Raw genomic sequence first — 21,015 nt, 5'->3', positions numbered from 1 at the left:
GCTGTTTGAAAGTATACGATCAAGCCAGTATAACTAAAGTGAATCCCACTTGAAGCCTGCTGAACTTGATATTCCTTGTGATCTGCTCTTGGTTTTTGCTGAGAAACTTGTAGTTTTAAAGAGACGTCACTAAAGAAACCACACTTTTCTTTCATAACTGTCCATGGACCTTTATTTCCAATAAATTAAGTGCTTGAACCAAGATGTAGGATGTTATGAATGAATCTGTGAAAGACAGAACTCTAGACTAATGTAAAGTAAATGGGTAGGCTTATCAGATTTCACTAGCTCTGTGGTACAAAGAGAAAGAATATACTGAAGCTTTCCTAAGATGAAAGGCTTCCTTTAACTCAGCAAAAACTGAAAAAACTTGAATTATGCTTGAATATTTCCCAAAATGAATTACAAATTGTATATTCAACTATAAGTTTCACAACTCAGGCTATGTTGGTTAGTCATGAAAGTAATCCAGTCGGTCAAAGAACCAGGTGAACAATGCAAATAATGGACATAGCATGACTTGCAATGACAGTATATGTTTGTGAGGAGTTTGTTGCAATCTGCAGACCAAAATTTAGAGAATACTTTTGAGCTCTTCAGGGCAGGAACCTTATCTTCTTGTGCATTTGTACAGCTTCTAGCACAATAGGACCTTGATCAGACTCTGAACACTACCACAATAAAAAAAAAAAGATATATTTTAGAATTTTTCAATTTACACTTTGTGAACAATATAAAAACAGCAGTTATTTTTATGATTATTATGTGTACCTGTTTGATTGCTGTTTGCTACAGGGGTTCAAAGGATTAACTCCTTCCTGAGCTCACATCTAAACCATTGTCTCCCCTCCCATGGATGAGACAACCCAATCACTAGTTCTCAATTTACAATATAGGTGTCAACACCTTTGAAGTTTTGCTTCTGCCCAGGCTGGGGTCGACTCCCCTAGCTTGGGACAGGGCCTTCAGTCAGGAAACCCAAAACAGAGAATTTAAGAGTAGATAAAAACCTACAGCCCTGAGCTCAGGGCATGGCAGTATCTTCATAGAAGCAGACAGAACACCAATTCCCAAAAATGGGGGTTGCTGAGATATGTGGGGCCTGCCTCAACTTAAAGAAAATGTTAATCTCTAGGTAAGATAAGATGAAGTAGATTTCTTTGTTGTTTTAAGCCTTTTCTTTGATTGTTTCTAGGGCTGTCGATTAATTGCAGTTAACTCACATGATTAACTCACAAAAAATTAATCGTGATTAATTGCAGTTTTAATCACACTGTTAAACAATAGAATACTAATTGAAATTTATTAAATTTTTAACGTTTTTCTATATTTTCAAATATATTGATTTCAATTACAACACAATACAAAGTGTACAATGCTCACTTTATTATTTTTATTACAAATACTTGCACTGTAAAAATGATAAAAATAGTATTTTTAAACTCACCTCATACAAGTACTATAGTGCAATCTCTTTATTGTGAAAGTGCAACTTACATGTATAGATTTTTTTGTTACATAACTGCACTCAAAAACAAAACAATGTAAAACTTTAGAATCTACAAGTCCATTGAGTCCTACTTCTTGTTCAGCCAATCACTAAGTCAAACAAGTTTGTTTACATTTACGGGAAATAATGCTGCCTACTTCTTATTTACAATGTCACCTGAAAGTGAGAACAGACGTTCGCATGGCACTTTTCTGCCAGCATTGCAAGGTATTTACGTGCCAGATATACTAAACACTTGTATGCCCCTTCATGCTTTGGCCACCATTCCAGAGGACATGCTTCCATGCTGATGGTGCTCATTAGAAAAATAATGCATTAATTAAATTTGTCACTGAACTCCTTGGGGGAGAATCGTATGTCTCTTGGTCTGTATTTTACCCGCATTTGGCCATATATTTCATGTTATAGCAATCTTGGATGATGACCCAGCATGTTGTTCATTTTAAGAATACTTCCACTGCAGATTTGGCAAAACACAAAGAAGGTAGCAATGTGAGATTTCTAAAGATAGCTACAGCACTCGATCCAAGATTTAACAATCTGAAGTGCCTTACAAAATCTGAGAGGGACGGGGTGTGGAGCATACTTTCAAAAGTCTTAAAAGAGCAACACTCTGACGTGGAAACTATAGAACCCAAACCACCAAAAAAGAAAATCAACCTTCTGCTGGTGGCATCTGATTCAGATTATGAAAATGAACTGGCATGCATCAGCAATAGGTAGCAGAAAATTAGTGGTGTTCTTCCAGCTGGGAAAGTGTGAGGTTCAAGCCGAACAAGCCCTAAAGCTTTTGCTGGCCCAGCCAGACTTTTTAAAATCCCTATTCTCTCTCCCCAAATCAGATCCAACTAAAGGATCATGGCCATACTTTGCATTTTTCAAATTCCTTGATGATCTGGAAGGGTCTTAGAAGCCCTTACAAGAAATAGGAAATGAAAAAAGCCCTTGGGAAAGAATTTTGCAGCTATCCTCTTAAGACCTGTTAAACTGTATGATAGGGTAAGCAACCTGGGAGGCAGCTACTATAGGCTCTATTTAACTTTAAGCATATGAACAGCACCATTTACTTCATTTGGATTGCGCACACACTTAAAATCAAGCACATTCAAAAGTGATTGCAGGATTGGGCACAATCTCTCAGTAGTTACTGGGAGGGTCTTGATATGAAACCAGTCTGATCTCGAGGCATACTGACGTGGTTTTAAAATAAATACAAAATGTTTTCAGGCTCTGATTCTGCAAATGTTTACACATATGCTTAACTTTGAATAGTCCCACTGATTTCACAATACTAATGTTAAGGACATGCATAAGTTGTTGCAGGATAGGGTCCCAAGATTGTAACTCATTAACTTTAGTGTTAAAGTCTTACAAATCAGTGCATTTTAAAAAATATCTGAGAACTGTTTACTCTTCAACTTACCTGCCAAGACCTGAATTTAGGTTATTTTTCTGCCAGAATGAATGGCACCCAGAACACCAAAACCAGTACAAAGAATGCAGTTCCCCCACCAAGTTGTCAAAGAGACACAAAGTGCCCTGAAATCAGGACTTGACAGGTAAAAACTCTTCCTTTTATTTTTAAAATACACTGGACACAGCATATCCGCCAGCAGGTTCCAACAGCAAAGAGTCAGACCCTTTGCCCACATCCAGCAAATGCTACTGCATCATGGACGAGGTACAACATCCAGCTTCACCCAGCCAAACGCTCCCCCAGCTGCACACCTCTTGCTTCCCACACAGACACAATACTTCACACATCCCACACACAACTCGGGCACATATGTCAACCTTGAATATTTGCTAATGCTGCTGAGGTTGTATTGAAGATTTTACATTATACTGTGGGGAAGATTAATGTTTGTGGGTTTGGAGAGTGAAACACACAAATCTATATACCCAGTTATCAATATTTCATTTGCAAAGACTGAAGCCGAATGAAGGTTAAGTCGAATAAGTGGAACTTTATTAAACCCTGTGCACTGCTCTGTCCATGGAGGTGAATTGCTTTCAGCCTTTCTGCTTTCCCTGGAGTCTCTTCAATAACAATACCACTCGGGAACATGGGCCTTCTGCTTCCAGTTCCACTGATCATGATACAACTGAGCCCCTACTACATGACCTTGCCTATGCAAACTATGGCCCTGTTTTTAAGGTGGAAAAACTAGATACTCTGTATCCCAGCCATATTTCCTAGTACCATTGCTGCTCATTCATAACTCTGAAGATGCTCTTGGGCATCTCAGGGGAAATAAGCTCCAAAAATGCAGAATGGGGGAGTAGGCCATTTGGCCAATGCTTGAAAAAGCATGGATGGGGAAGGAAGGATGCTGATGAGACCAGATCCTCAAAAGTATTTAGGTTCCTAACTCCTACTGATTTTGAGAATCTGGCCCTTGCTCCCAAATTGGTAGTTGTGGAGGGGGGATGTTGTACAACACTGGGTTCCTTAAAAACAACAGAAAGAAAGAATGGGGACTCTTGTGGGAGGTTTATCTTGCTTTATACCAAACCTGGGTGCAGTGTCAGGCCTGTGTTTGTTCAACATTTGAAAAAGATCCCTGTGGTGTAAATATTAAACATTGTGTTCAAATATTAACATTGTAAAGTTAGTTTTCTTACTATCAATCATATAAAAGTAAAACAGGGAGTCAGTTTTATTTGTCTCCCAAGTCTGAGTGGCTCCTGTAGCAGTCTGTGTGATTCACAGTGGTTTGCATTTTTTATCCAGTGTAGCACTATTTTTACTGAAGAATGCCTGGTGAAGATTTATAAGAATATTTATGACACCAGTACAAACAGTGAGATGTTCTATATAAGTATATACAGTGAGAAAAGGTCCCATAAAAAGGCTAGCGGCAGAATTCAGAAACTGCAAGGAAATATTGAATTTATAAATTGAATAAACAATTCAGCTGAATTTTTCTTGTACTACTACAGTAAAGTAAATCAGAATCACCATACACTGCAAGCGTCCCCATAATGCACTACATTCTGAAAATGCTATCTTTAATTGATAAGAACAAGATGTGTAGTTTTGTATTGCTTGCCAGTGAGTAGTCAATAGACATGGAACAGTAATGGCATCAGTTTCAAAGGAAGCAGAGTGTCCTGCAAACTGATTACTGAAGATTATTGGGGAGGAACTCTGGCAAGTGGGGAATTCCAGGCAGTATATCATAGTTCAAGTATCCAGGCAGCTGTTTATTTCTATTTAGTTTTAGGATGCTAAACTCTATTTTGACCTACGCCTGAAGGCAGGACACTGGCTGAAAGGAAAATGTCTTTAAATGTTAGGAAACCATATTAGTGAAAGGAAAATATTGAAGACCTGGGTTTTGGGTTTTTGTTTTGTTTTTTTTTATTTTATTTTTTATTTTTGGCTTTTTTTTCCCCAGAACACCTTAGACATTTCTACTTTGTACCACTTAAATCAACAAACAGCCAAACTCGCTTCATCTTCCTTCAAGCCACAAGGGACATGCAGAGCTCTAGAAGACATCTGAGTCCCACCAGGGTGGAGCCAATCCTGCAGAATCCAGAGAAACATCCAAGCCCAAGGAACCTCAAAGGGCAACTGAGACCCAGTGGAAGGGAGCCCATTAGAACCGGTTTTGAAAGAGCTCTAGATCTGTATGCATGTAATATAGTGATACCAAAGAAATTCCCTGGACTCCACTTTATAGTCTTAACCTCTATTTTGTGTCCATGGCTGTCTGCTTGAATAAGCGGGAGTCACTTCACCAACTGAAAGCTGCAGGTTATTTACTATTGGACAATGTAGGGCATATGCCCAGAGCTGAGAGATTCCTGAGCTGAACATGGTCAGTAGAACGTAAAGTAAAATGAGGTATGACCATAAGGTATCTCTGGGCTGAGCATGCGCAGTAGTAAAAATGACATAAAATGAGGTATGGTCATGAAGTAAATGGCCTGGCGCATGAGCAGTAAGTGGAAGTATGAACTGCAAGCATGAACTGAAGCCTTTCAGGCTAACCAGTTAAACCATTACATTAAGTCCAAACTTCTGCCAGTACTCAACTGGATTCAGTAAAGCTATGCAAAAACTACAAAAGCTTTGTCCTCAAATATTCACTTAAATTTTAAAACTAATTTGCTTTGTCCATGTTTGTGTCCTTTCCCTATAAGCTCTGGTCTACACTACAGATGGGGTAATCACGTAATCACGTCTCTGAGGCAAAAACAACACAAGTGAGCATGTGCAGAATGAGATATTGTCTGACAATGAGCATGTGCAGTACAAAAAGTAAAAAGGAGACAGAAAGGTCAAACAGCCTCAGCCTGAACTGGCTTGGGCCAGCTCAGCACTGCTTTGACTGGCTATCAGAAATGAGGGAATGTTTGATAGTGAGCCTGCTCTGTATGAAAATAGGTGAAAAGTTAGCTAAGCAGGTCAAGCAAGCATGCTCAGTAGAGGCTAATGACCAGTGAAACCATATATTAGGCAGTTGATTGAGGCAGTTGAGTGGGAGATGGGAAGACTGCCCTAGAGGATAGAAGAAGAGTACAGCTGCTGAAGAGACCTGACCAAGCAGCAACAAACAGCAGAAAATGCAACAGAATAAATTAATCGTGTAAGCCTGCTAGTTTCTAACTATAATGTAGTATAGTATAATACTAGTATGTGTATGCTTGAGATGTGTGCGTGTCTTACTTCAGAGTAACAGCTGTGTTAGTCTGTATTCGCAAAAAGAAAAGGAGTACTTGTGGCACCTTAGAGACTAACCAATGTATTTGAGCATAAGCTTTCGTGAGCTACAGCTCACTTCATCGGATGCATACTGTGGAAACTGCAGAAGACATTATATACACAGAGACCATGAAACAATACCTCCTCCCACCCCACTCTCCTGCTGGTAATAGCTTATCTAAAGTGATCACTCTCTTTACAATGTGTATGATAATCAAGTTGGGCCATTTCCTGCTGGAGAGTGAGTTTGTGGGGGGGGGGGGGCACGGAGGGTGAGATAACCTGGATTTGTGCTGGCAGATTAAGGGTGTCCCAAAGCCTATTTTTGGAGGAGTAACAATACAAGGTACCAATAAATGATGCTCAAGAATATGTTTCATAGTTCCTAGATTTTGTAGGACCAGTAAAACTTCTGGTACACTGCAAAGGGCTTCCTCTGTGCAGCTCTTTACAAAGTTACATCATTTTCAATAGAGCCCAGCAGGGCATCCATGGCCTGCTGAGGGAGATGCAAGTCTCAAGAGCCCAGCAGAGCCACTTGGTGTCTCCTAATCCAGTGAGGAGAAGCCAGCCCCTTGGAGCTGATGAGAGCATATATTGTTATATTTTGAATATCTGCTGTGAGTGACATCTCATTTTGGTTCTCAGGGAGGCAGAGCTTGGAAGACAACCCCTGAATTTTTCCCTCAGTTCAACCTCTGTCCACCTGTCCTTCTGCCTTCCTTTTCAGGGCTTTTCTACATGGAGACTTAGTGCATGGTGAGTTGGGGCTGTGCACTAACTGGCCACGTGGACCCTGCTACCATGTACTAATATTTCCGCAGTGCCCTTGACAAGCTTGACAGAACTTTTAGCTCGCAGTAGCAGCATCCACAGAACCAGTAAGCACATGGCAAGCTACTGCACTGTAGAGTTACACCCAGCTTGCTTCACACTACGCCTCCAGGTACACAAAGCCCTCAGCTTACATTTTTCTCTCTCTTTTCCTGCTGCTCTTAACAGTACAGAGTGGACGATAGTTATAAGGAGTGTGTTCACGAATCACATGGGCCAGGAAGGTAGGGGAGCAAATATGCCACCTCAGCCTCTCTTCAGCTTGGCGCCCATTGGCCCCAGAATCAGGAAATTACTAAGGTGCCAATGCCACATTTGCACACACACAGACCCAGACTTTCACTAAAAGGTGCCCAGAAGCACAGCTGGACAAAACTCAACATTTCCATTGGCAGAAAATTTATTTCAGCATTTCCTGTGAACAGGAAATTCCATGGAAATTTTGTTTAAGAAACACTGACAATGTGATGTTTCCAAAAGGAGACATATTTCCTGGCAACTGCTGACTGAAACTGACATGATTCTTGTTAGTTTCACTGCTGTCCACCATTGAATATGATTATTATTATTTGCCTTATCATAGCATCTATGGCAAGGCTGCCCTGGAGCCCCAGACTCTGGAAGCCTGTGCCCCCATCCAGCCACGCTCCTGTCCCTATATGTCCCTATCCCCCCTCTCCCTGTCCCCATCTGTCTCTGTATCCCCTCTGTTTCCCACTCAGCCACCTTCATCCCTATGTGTCCCTGTACCCCCTCCCCCTTTCCCCATGTCTCTGTGCCCCCACTCAGCCACCCTCTGTCCCTATGTAGCTCTGCACCCACTCCCCCATCACCATGTGGCCCTGCACCTCCTTCCCCTCTGTGGCCCTGTGCCTGCACTCCCATTCATCCCCTGCCCCAGTCTATCCTTTCAGACTAGCCCTTATGAGCCCCCGTCTGACCCCCCCCCCCCACATTCCATGCTGTCAGTCTCCCCATAGCCCCAGTCTCTTAACCTGGCCTGACAGATGCTGTGAAGAAGGCAGGCTCTTTCTCTTCCCTAGCAAGCCAGGAGTTGCTGCTGTGTTCTAGCGCCAAAGCGCCCTCTGGTGGGCAAGAGGGGGAACTGCAGCAACATTTTGGCAGAAGCTTTTTTCAAAGCAAAAAATAAATATGCACGGCTCATTAATTATGCACACATGCAGTAGCACAGAATTCCCCCAGGAGTAACTCTTTACAGTCTTATATCCTTACATCCTGCTTCTCCTGCTTGTTTACATGGAGGTGTATTGACCAGCTCTCAATGTTATTCAGTGGAATGCACCTGCACAGCAGATGGGATTTTAAGGTTTCTGCACTGTTTATAGGGTGTTTTGAATGCTATGTAGCTTGGCAATTTTTTCTTACCTCAGCAACAGCAAAAACAATTGAAATTAACAAACTGATTCACAAATGAAAAGGGTGATACCCAACCAAAAGTGATGCCCAGCCTCCCAGAAGGGGAGAAATCAAGTCCTGGGTTGCTTCCTCTTTCTACTCCTTTCGCTGGATGGGATAAGGCATCTGATTGTTTCTTCCCCCTCCAGTCCCAAAAGGGTCAACCTGTGAATTTCAGAGCTTGCATGGTATGTGGAGCATCCAGGAGCATGATCCCAAACAGCTGCTTGTTTTGCTCATGCTGAATACTGGTTCTGTGAAAAAGAGGGGAAGACAAAGGAAAAATCACAATTGTTGTTATCTATTCACAAGCCAAAGAGACACTAAACAGGCTGTTTTGGAGGTGGCAGTGAAATACTACCCACAACCATAGTATACTGGGGAAGGAAAATACTCTGAAAATATGGCAGCCTGTTCATAGCATCACTATTGATTCTAAAGCTTTCAAACACACAGCTACAGAGCCATAAAATCCAGACAGCCCATTAACATGCAGTAGAGGCCACTTGAGAGTGCATTTGCTAGCTTCTTGGCAGTAAGCGTACGCAGGACTAAATGGCCAGGTGCTTGCTGCTGAGGCTGATTAATCTTGGTAAAGCCTTGCTTTTACCCAGTACTTCAAAAGTATATCCTTGGCGAGCTTCAATAATCTACTTCCTTTTCTTGGTGTTAAACTTAGATTCTTCCTCTGCTAGGGGCCCAATTCTTCCTAATCCTTCAAAGAAAAAGAAAAGGAATCATAACTTTGGCTACTCCTTTCTTACAATATCAGAAAAAAATAATTTGAGATTCCACAGAACAATCACCTCCATGGTCTGAATTCTCAAAATATCTATTTGCCACATGAGATGGCATTACTGTTTCTCATTTTCATTTGTAAGGGTTAATTACTTGAATCAAAATCCCCCCCCTTTTTTTTTTTAAGATTCATGGAATGAACCATATCTTCCCACTTACATTATGCCATACAAAGCCAAAGCCATCTGTTTGCTCAAATACATCCCAGGCTTGTTACTTGTGAATGACTCTTAGCAACAATTAAAGGAAACAGAATAGAGAAAATTGAATAAAATGTGGGTGCAGAATGTTCTTGGATTTGCGAGCTTTGAAACCTACAGTACTCAGCCAGTGTAAAACCCCAAACAGTAGCATATTTTCAGGTTAAAGAAATACTGGACTTTTAAAAATCTGCTGCTATTGCTAGACAGGCAGTAAAGTATGAATTACTGTTGTTAGCTCCTTCCCACACACTTCTTGGGTTCCAAATAAATGAATTAGGTCATGAATTCAGATAAGACAAGTGTTAATTTCTGAGTTAAAACTTTGGTTTGCCTCAATTTCTGGAGATACGCAAGAGCAGGTTATACAAAATACCAGTGAAAATTATGTAGGAAACAATAGGGTTTGCATCAGATCATTTTATTACAGAACTTTCATCACAATGACATCTTGAATAGTATGTGTGGACCTAGGTATAGATCATGTAATCCTGATTTTCCTATGACTTACACCAGTTTTATGTCAGTATGCGTATCTCCCCTTAAGGGGAGTTACTCGTGCTTTACACTACTGAAAGAAGAGAATCAGGCTTTGTAAAATTAGGCCCCTATTTTTGATCCACTGTTACTACATCTGCAGAGCAAAGGGATTCACACAATGAGTCAGGACAGAAATTTCTCTAAAATTGAGATGGGGAAAAGGAGCTTGAAGTTAGTACTTTCAAGGATTTATTGAATATATTAAAGTCTTTCAGATCTTAAGGAAGGAATAGTGGAGAAGGAAATGGCAAGCATCCTCAGCTACACGTTTGCAAACATGAAGTTTACTAAGTTTCACTATTGTCATACAAGTTATGTGCACTCACTAAAATCCTTGGTTGAGTCCAATCCCTTCCTAATAGAGCTGGTCAAACATTTTCATCCTAAATATTTTTTCAACAAAAAATGAGTTTTCAACCAAACTAAAAGCTTTGGTTTTGGTGAAAAATATTTCATTTTGAACTTAGTCTCCCCTCTTCCCACCCTCCCAATTTCTGGAAAAGGGGGTTAAAAAGTACAACAGTACGAGAAGTTGTTGTGTTCCCTAATAAAAGTTTTTGCAATTTTACAAATATTTTGTTTTGAGATTTTTTATCAGAACATCCAAAGTTTTCCTTTTGGGGGATGGGGATGGAGGGGGTTTTTTTGAGGTGCACACTGACCATTTTTTGACCAGCTCTACTGACTGCTTACTTCCACATGCCGTTTCTACTTTAGTTCTCATTCTTGCTCCTTTTGCCATGGTTTAGATATAAACATTACTCCATCTCTCCATCTAAATAGTGGATAATAATAAGAAAGGTACAAACCCTAACACGCAAGGAAAGGCAGAGTTCTAGGATCCTAACTGTACTCTCATCCTCATGCAGCACATTTCCATTGACTGTTACTGACATCACAGCATCTTTTGGCCGCCAGTGGATTAGGAAACACTTCACAAAACACGTCTCCCTCCCACACAGAACAACATGAAACATTCATCACAAACTCAGCAAATGTTTAGGGTTGACATATGAACACAGATTAAGTGTGTCATGTATTTGTGGAGGAAATAGGTCGTCATAATTAATGGTTTTGTGTTTTAGTTTCGACCCTTAACTGTAGTGAATATGTTTGCGAGATTATAATTGATTATGATTGCTGTCTCAGTACTAAGAGATCCATTGACAAAAGTTCTCTTTGAATTCATATTTGTTTAATTTATTGTAACAAACTTCCATCCTATTCTGTCAAAAGCTTTTCTTCCTCCAGAGTGATGGCTGTATAATTTTAGGATTTTTATGGTTAATCAAGTTAATTAGATCTATAAGCAGCCTGATTTTATGGTAGGAAATAGGAAAGTCTATTTTTATTAGCCTTGTTTGCTTTTTGAATAATCTCATGCTTGGGAGAAAGATTCCAGCTTTTTTGCTAAGATTTTAGTCAATATCTTACTGTCTGCACTGATAAGTGAAAAAGGGCGATAACTATTGCAGCTCTGGGCATTTTTTCCAAGGATTAAGTAACATAGTAACAAATAGTTTTCTCAAAGTATCAGGAAATATCTTGGCTTGGAAGGACTCATCATACATTCTGCGCTGTATTGGGCAAAACATATCCCTGAGGGCTTTACAAAATCCAACTGACAAGGCATCAAGACTTGCTGTTCTCCACTAATGAACAATGTTATTGATCCTAGGACCTCAGTTGCCTGCATATTGCTTTCGAAAGGCCTGATGGCCTTTTCATCACAAATCCATATAAAATGCTGCGAATTCTGTCTTCCTAATATTCGGCATCCTGTTGTGTGTTTATATCCATTACTTAATTATTACATATTACATATTTAAATCCCGTGAAGGACTTCCCATTCTTTTACCATAACTCCATTCCCGATACCTCTGCTTTAGCCTAAGAAGAACAAGCCTACAGAAATTCAAAAATTCTTGAGCTCCTTGGACCCTAATCAAAACCAGCCTATGATGAATTGCTATGATGATTACCTCCTCTTTGCAGAGACCTGACTGCTCTTCATTACCTGAAGGTTTACATTTGTGCTACAGTAGAATCCCGCTAACTACATACCCTTCTCTCGAATACATTCATTCCTTTAGCAGGTTGCTAACTCTAAAAGAGGATTGCTTATAGTGTTCTGTACCTGAAACAGTTTTGCTTTGATGTACATCAAATATATTCAGTTACAGATCCAGTTATCAAACTGGTATTTATTTTATAGTGCTTTATGATTCTTTTCTTAAGTTCAGTACTCCATTGATATTCCTTTAGGGTTAACTTCACTGCTGTGCTGAGAGTTCACACAAGGCCCTGTGCAAAACTTCAGACCCACAGTAAAAATTTGAGTGGGGTTTAAGTGGTGCACAGGGATTAATTTCACCCTAAACAGGGGTTTCTTATTGGAAGTGACTGTCTTCATGGTAAATACCATAACAACTGATGTTTAGCTGTTCATGAGTACGCAACATAATTCTAGTGCTGAATGTTCCAAATATGATGAACATTTGGTATCATGGTGATATAGTGGTATACCCAGTCCCCATTGTAAGCATGTGTAACTGGCTTGACACTTACACCAGACCTAGTAGCAGTGGGAATTATGTTCTTAGAAAAGGCACAATTAGGTAATGCTAAAATGGCACCAGGGAAACGCAGCTCTTTACAGTAGGTTGGATTCTTTAAGGGAATTCACAAGGACTGCTTGTGTTGTATCTTGTTTTAGGCTCAAAAATTAGAGCACAAAGTGGAATGGCATCAATTATACTCTTGAATAATTTTGTGGCATCTGACTTCTCTAAATCCCTCAAAAAAATTGCACTTGAGTAAGGTCCTCCTTTAATCTCCACTTTCCTAATTAGTATAAACCTAGTTTTCCTATAGTTATAATGTATGAGACTTTATTTCCTTGGGCCTCTTCTGTGCCTTATCAAATTACCTGAATTGTTTCTTTCTTACAACTTTATATTGCCTCTTTAATACGGTGCCTAAAAATGTACACTTCAGTCCAAATTTTGTACAGTGCCACAATGATCTATTTTGATTTGCACTCTATTTCTACAATCTAGTGTCCCTTTGCTTTTCTGACTGCTGCTAGATATTGCATTGATGTTTCGAAGTTTCATCCATTATCACTGGGGTTTAGGGTGCTGAAATTATTACCTTTGTGAATGGAGTGAGAAATTTGAGAATGTAATGGTACATTTTGAGGCTTAAAGCGTACGCTGAATTTTAAAGTGACTGATCAGCAGGAAACAGTAGAGGGGGTTACTGGGCTCCAGAGATGGCTGTTCATACACAGTGTCTTGAGTAGCTTAGGGAAGTTGGCTTCTATGTCTGCTCTAAAGACACCCGACAGGGTTGGGGAGGGTGGGGGGAAGTACCTGATCACCCTTGAAAAGGAGACTATGAGGCTGGAAAGGGAGTTGCAGCCTGCAGGACCTATCACTACCGGTAAGAAGTAGAGATGTGGCTCTAAGACAAACATTTAAAAACCTCAAAAAAAAAAAGTTTGGGTTTGAATCAGTTCAAGCGAGGGCTGAATACCAAGAGATGCAGAGTTATGCTTATTCCTTAGTCAGACTAAATGTTTAACTGTATTATTGTTCTTTATCTTGATTATTTTTAAGATTCGTTATAGTATGGAAGCATTTGATTATGACCTCCAGGTTTATGAGTGTCAAATCTGAGCGGCACTACCTTAGTGTTTTGTCTAACATTATCTGACCGTGAGACTTACAAAAATGAATTTTGTGATTTCTCTTTCAATTAGCACTATTTCCAGTACTGCACTGGCATCATCAATTATGTTAATGCTCAAACAAAATGTTTTGACATGATAAATTATATGCATTAAACTTCTGTTCTTAATTAATTTGTTTTATTCAAAAGAGGTGAAAAATCCATGCCTGCTACATGGAAAACAACAAAATCAGCATGAAAATGTTTTTTTCAAGATTGTAAAAAATGATAAATTATGGGAAGTTCAAAAAGTAGAAGATTTCAAAATATTTGCTATTGTCCTTTTCAGCCATGCAATTAAAATAAAATAGTGTTGTCAAGGTTCCTCCCCCACTCTGAACTCTAGGGTACAGATGTGGGGACCTGCATGAAAACCTCCTAAGCTTACTTTCACCAGCTTAGGTTAAAACTTTCCCAAGGTACAAATTAATTTTATCCTTTGTCCCTGGATCTCCACTGCCACCACCAAACTCTAACTGGGTTTACTGGGAAATGTAGTTTGGACACGTCTTTCCCCCCAAAATCCTCCCAACCCTTGCACCCCACTTCCTGGGAAAGGTTTGTATAGGTGACCAATTTGGTCACCAATTTGTATAGGTGACCACAGACCCAAACCCTTGGATCTGAGAACAATAAAAAAGCATTCAGTTTTCTTACAAGAAGACTTTAATAGAAGTAAAGAAATCCCCTCTGTAAAATCAGGATGGTAGATACCTTACAGGGTAATTAGATTCAAAACATAGAGAATCCCTCTAGGCAAAACCTTAAGTTACAAAAAAGACACACAGACAGGAATAGTCATTCTATCTAGCACAGTTCCTTTTTCAGCCATTTAAAGAAATCATAATCTAACACATACCTAGCTAGATTACTTACTAAAAGTTCTAAGACTCCATTCCTATTCTATCCCTGGCAAAAGCAGCATACAGACAGACACAGACCCTTTGTTTCTCTCCCTCCTCCCAGCTTTTGAAAGTATCTTGTCTCCTCATTGGTCATTTTGGTCAGGTGCCAGCGAGGTTACCTTTAGCTTCTTAACCCTTTACAGGTGAGAGGATTTTTCCTCTGGCCAGGAGAGATTGTAAAGGGGTTTACCCTTCCCTTTATATTTATGACAAGTGTAAATAAGAAAGAGGTGATCTTTATCTAATGCTTTAGAGGATTTTAAACATCAATAAATAGGTTAAGGATGGTATAATGGTAGAAGAGATGCGCAGTAAGGTCCAGATTCTATTTCCGCTAAGTGGGAGAAGGATGGAGCTCTAAAATATTTCTGAACACTTGTGTAATAGCAGTAGATTTCCACAGCGATGACATCCTGCTCAAAATCAATGATTAACTGTGTGTAAAGCATAATATTTGAGTCTGCTGGAGCAGGACAAAAGTAGTACCAGTAATTGCAATTTTTTTTTTTTTGGTATATAAACTGAATTTGTTTCAGTAGTTTTCACAATCCCTTTTATTCATTTTCTGCAAGGGTCAAAGAAATTTTTTGTTTTCAAGAATGTCAGCAGGAAGAGAAAGCATCATAAATACATATTCATGACAGAAGCGTTCTTGTGCTTATCTTGAAAGTTCTTGTAGGAATTGGATATCATCCACTCAAGGAGGAAAAAAATGCCATGTAATTTAGGTGACTAATCACACGGTGCAAATAGTGAAGAGCCCACGCTAGAGCAGATCAGAATATTTCTATCAAAATGAAATTTTGATGAAAAACAGACCCCCCCAAAAAAGTCATGAGAAATGTTTTCTAGTTTCCAACCATCTGCAATAAAGCTAATAGTTATGAGTGAAAATCATCCCTGTGCAGAAGGCTACCACAAGGTCTAAACACTATGTGCATCCTTAAGACTCTTCCACATCTTTCCTTTCCCCACCTCCTTGCTCCTGAATTAAACAAACAAAACATGTAACTTACAGAGCTGGGCCAATTTTTCATCAGGTTAATTTGCTTGTCAAGTCTGTCGTCCTCATCTTCAACCTTTCATCTCTCAGAGTCTTTAGATTGTAAACACTTCAGAGCAGGGATTTTCTTTTTTCTGTGTTTGAACAGTGCCCCACCCAATGGGGCTTTTTGCTGATGCCATTGTATAAATATTTAATAATAAGTCCCACTTAACTCCCTCATAAGGTATTTTGAGGACTTAAGTGTTGTATAGATCTTGTGCTGGCCCATTGCAAAGGGATGAATTTCACCCATGACAGACAGTGAGAGCTCAATCCATAGGCCAATAGATATGTTTTAACTGGGAATTGGTCCTGCTTCGAGCAGGGGGTTGGACTAGATGACCTTCTGGGGTCCCTTCCAACCCTGATATTCTATGATTCTATGTCTGCAGTTTGCACAAATGTTTTCTCAAATAATTTCAAACAACAAAGACCTTAGTAAAATCAAAGTCAGTCTGATGGTAATTCATGAGCAAAGAATAGTGGCTATGTTCATCACATAAATTGTCTATTCTCAATAGTTAAAGTGGGAAGCTTTAAAACACTCATTTCACTGCTAAGCCCTGGAATCCTCCTATAAATTTCAACTGGCCTAGCTTCCATTTCAAACCCAATGTTATTTAATGGGAATGATTTGAGAACATCTTGAGACCAAACAAAATTCTTCGAAGAGAAGCCGATGAAACAGTCAGAAATCTTTTAGTTTTTATTTATCAGATAGGCTGTGCAATAGTGGATTTATCCTTTCCTGTGAAAATGAAGGCTTGCCCAGCTGCTTACTCAGAACAAGTGAAAGGAGACAATGATGTTATCATACAACAATATCTCAGCTGATCATCAGACTGGAAAAGAAACAGATAACAGTGGGAAAAGATAATGAGGAGGAAGAATATATACCAGGCTCTATTCCTTGATTTCTCTCTCTCACACACACACACACAAAGTGAGAAGCTGCTGAGAGATCTGGCTAATAACACCAGGATCCCTGCTGAAACCCTCTCTGCTGCCACAAGTGACCACCACAAAGAGGCAACAGTCCATGAAAAACAACTCCTGCCTCTACCAATCTAGGAGTCCTTCTCTGTGGATTCGAAGAGCAACCCGGCTGTGCCATGGGCTCCTAAGCCTCCAACCTTTTTGGTGTGGTTTAAAAAACTAACACTGCAAGGTGAATCTTCTCAATGCCTCTTCTGGCCTCTTACCGTAGATTTAGCAGAGGAGGGGACTGATCTGGTGCCATATATTTTACCGATATTCTCTCATTCCTAAATTGCTAACACCAACTTGTGTATTAAACCTGAGTTTATGTTGCTTGTTTACATTATGTATGTATCCCCAGGTTAGACAATGAAAAGGGACTAGGCAGTTTCACTTTTGCACTTAGTGCATTTCACTTCTTGGCTCTAGGTGCTGGCACAATGCTGCCATACTCGAGTAGCTAATACAGCAAAATAACTCAGTCCACATTAAAAAAAAATCTGTTTTTTCTGAGTTTCCATTAACTTAATGAAAACAGTTCTTTTATGTTCACCTTTGTAAAACTTTAAATAAAAATCCCAGAAACTGCATCAAAACTACCTCATAGCTTCCCTTCATGTCTACATATGTCAGCAAATTCAGAGTGAAATGGAAGAGACTTTTCTTTGCTACCACTTTCCCTCAATAATTCTGTGAATAGCTCAGTGTGGAAAGGGAGAAAGAAGAATTAAGAAGAAAGCTGAAGCAGGAGGGAAATAATTACTCAAGCACTCATGCCAAAGGGTATTTACAAGGAGGGGGCAGAGGCCACCTTTCTGAGTGCTTTATTCTTGCCTTAGCACTCTGATACCATGGTAATGGACATATTGCACATCACTGGATACGCAGACAGATAGCTTTCCGTCACATGACTTTTGAGCCACCTTTCCTCCCTTCTCCACCTGTCCAGGTCCTTCCGAGAGTGCAGCTTCGCCAGATCCAGGGATCTGGCTCACAACAGCTGAGCAGGTTGGGTAGAGGCCAGTTCACCAAGCCACCCCAGATGGTGAATCCAAATAAGAAAGGAGGAAAGCCTGAGCCTTTTTTGAAGGCAAAATACCACCCTTTAAAACACAACCACCCTTTAAAACACAACCACCCTTTAAAACCCTCAACAGAACACACTTGTTCTTCAGTCTGTGGCACTATCACGGGATGCATTCTGGAACTGATGGGTATTACAGAGACCATTCCTGTAACACCAGGAACCTATTGTTACAACAACAACATTTTTCTCGCAGCCTAAAATCCTGGCGTGCATGCTGGACTGAGTTTTGTTCTTTTTTATTGGTGGTTTTATTTCAGACGCTTTGAGATGCTGTTCAAAATCAGACTATTTTCTTCTAATAAAAGGAATAAGAAACAATAACTTTGTCACTTTTGTTTATCGGTTACCAGCACTCTAATCTCAATGGAAGGTAGCCATTATATATCTGTTGTGCTCACATTTTTGTGATGGTACTTGGGCAAGGAACAGACTTATTGTGCATGCAGATCTGCATGAAACATTTTTAAACCAATTTGCAAGGTAACCAAGAGCGTATGAGATGTATGCCATGTACATTTTGAAGCCAGAGCTGTTCCCAATAGGATATATTACTGCCTAATACCCACTTGTGCTTCAGCTTTATTGAATGTAGTTTCTTGTCTACCATTAATTTTACCAGCGTATTATCTTCAAATAATTTGAAATGCTTCAAAGCTATACATTGCAACTTTTTATTGCAAATGACATACTTGTGGGGGAGGGAGGGGAAAATGACCCAGCTGCCTAGAATTCAAAATGAAAAGCTGCTACTAAAGTCTCATTTTGGGCTGAATTCTGGCTTGGCCCCTGCATGTTGACTATCTGGGTGGACAGAGGAGGAGTCATCTTCTACCCACACTAGAATCAGTGAGAATGTTGCAGCAAGCACATTCACGAGTGGTCTAAAGCCCCAAGGGGCGTGGTCAGCTAGAGAGCGGGCATAGCTAGCCTAACCAAACACTTGCAGTAGCATCAATTGCTACATAGCATATTCACCCTAGATCCCACTCAACTTTTCTATCTGTGTCCACCACATGCTGGGAGAATGGCTTGGGATAAAACCTCTGTCTGGCAGCTAAATATCTGCTTGCCACACCCACCCACAGCACAGTGCAGAGGGAATAAATCAAGAAAACTGGCCATTTATGCACAGTACTTTGTCTCTTTTTTGTATTTATTTGATGCCACCATTTAAAGAACATTAGATAATTACCTATAAATATATGGGATTTTCTGTGTTCTGTGCTCTTTGTGCACATCTTTTTAAAAAGTGTCAACAGTGGATACTTGTTTAATCTAAGCAAGGGTTACGATTTGCTTGCTCAGAAATGCTCAAAAAGCATAGGCAATAAGGAATTGCTGCTGCTGTTACAGCTTATTGCCCATGCTAAATTCTGATACAGTCTGATGCCATGTTCTATGCAGGCTCTGTTCATACTGGGATGCACGATTATACCTGAAGCAATGGCAAAAGCATTAAGGAAAATCATCTGAAAGTTAGAGAAAATCCTTGTTTAAAGCTTCAGATAGTACAGCTTTATGGTTATGCAACAATGTATAATTGTATTGTTTATTTGTTAAGCACCAGCAGGCTATTGTACCTTTAGATACTGCTGGGGAGGGGAAAAAACAGAATTTGTATTGAAGATCCTGATTTGGTCACCTTGACTGTTTTGTGACAATGTGTAATGCCCACAGCCAAAACTATCGTCCTGGTCTTTATTAGCATTTAATTTGGTCATGACTGGTATGAAGCTTAAAGATACAGTCACAGAGAATTCACATGTTTGCAGGTCAAACTTCTTTATTATTATTTTACAGAGAAAGTAATTCAAGATAAATTGTTGCCATCTAATTTTTAGAGTAGACTATTAAGGTTGCTTTTTCTCTAGAAAGCAACATGGAACAAGATAAAGCAACAGACAGCTCCTACAGCATGGCGAAATATTTTAGAATATTATTCTTTACTATTCGTATTGTGATAGCACCGGTACCTTAACTAGTGTTCAGGGCCTTATCATGCTAGGAGAAGGCACCTAATGAAAGGACAGTACCTGCCCCCAAAAGCTTACAAAGTGTATGTTGAAAGACAGCAGGTGAATAAAACAGACAGAAGCACAAGTTAACAGTGAGACAACTATGGCTATTGTAAGAGTGGCTTCACCACACGAGCTGCCTAGCCATTGTCAAGTGCTTTGTAGGCATCACGGCATCAGTGAGATTTAAAACAGCATAATGTGTTGGCTTTGCAGATTGTTATAGGGAGTTGCTCCCATGCATAAGGGTGGACATGGAAGAAAGGGTGAAGGTGCTTCAATAACATGGTGATTTTCTTCTCAATGCAGGTAGTACTTCATTTTCACAAATGTTTTCAGAGACCATGCAAAGAGCATCCCAAGATAGACAGGAATGGTGGAGCCTTGTTTGTGCCCTAAGTGATGTCTGACTGGTTTTGCTTCTGTAACCTATGCAGTTAAATCATTTGATAGATATTCTGCGATAACACTAGTGCGTTGGTTTCCAAATTCCAAAGGGCTTAAGCTAGAAGAATGTCCATGTAACTTGTGTAGAAGGGCTGTATAACCTGCTTCTTGAAAGCAGGTGACATTACAGTACTTCATCGCTTCTGGCTATCATGCTTATTAACAGTGGGAAAGATCAAAAGGGAACCAAAAAAAAAGAGAGAAAGGAGAAACACACAAAAGAGCAAGTTTCTGTTGATGAACAAAACACAACAAAATATTTTTGACCACTTAGAAGCTCCTGGCTCCAGGCAAAAGACACTCTCAATTATCTACTTAGAGCAGGGATAGGAATAATATTTTTAATCAACACTTGATAAACAACATACAAATAATTTTCTGCTAGCATGCACTTAGCTTGTAAACATTTGGCAGACAGACCATTGGGTGCATCCTCTAACGAACAGAGCCAGAGCATGGAACACACAGATGATCTCCATGTGTCTTTAACAATGTTGATGGGTCTCTCAGATGGCGAGCATGATTCTGAGAGATATGAACCCACAAGAGTGGAAGAACCAGCAGAAAACTGGTGATAAATGTAGAGGACAGGCTAAAACTACTGTGAAAATCCAATCCACCATTATCAACATCCCAAACGCCCGGTTAGTTTGCAGGTAGCCAGAATTCACCTCACCCCCACCCTCCTACACACACCCTGTAACGTAAAAGGAATGCCATTCCTAGCTAAAGACTCATCTTGCAACATGCTAAGGGCTCCCAGCTCCACACTCAGCCCTTCACAGGATCAGGAC

The sequence above is a fragment of the Lepidochelys kempii genome, chromosome 5 (genome assembly GCF_965140265.1).
Source record: "Lepidochelys kempii isolate rLepKem1 chromosome 5, rLepKem1.hap2, whole genome shotgun sequence".
Classification (NCBI taxonomy): Eukaryota; Metazoa; Chordata; order Testudines; family Cheloniidae; genus Lepidochelys; species Lepidochelys kempii.
Note: the sequence above shows the minus strand (reverse complement) of the source record.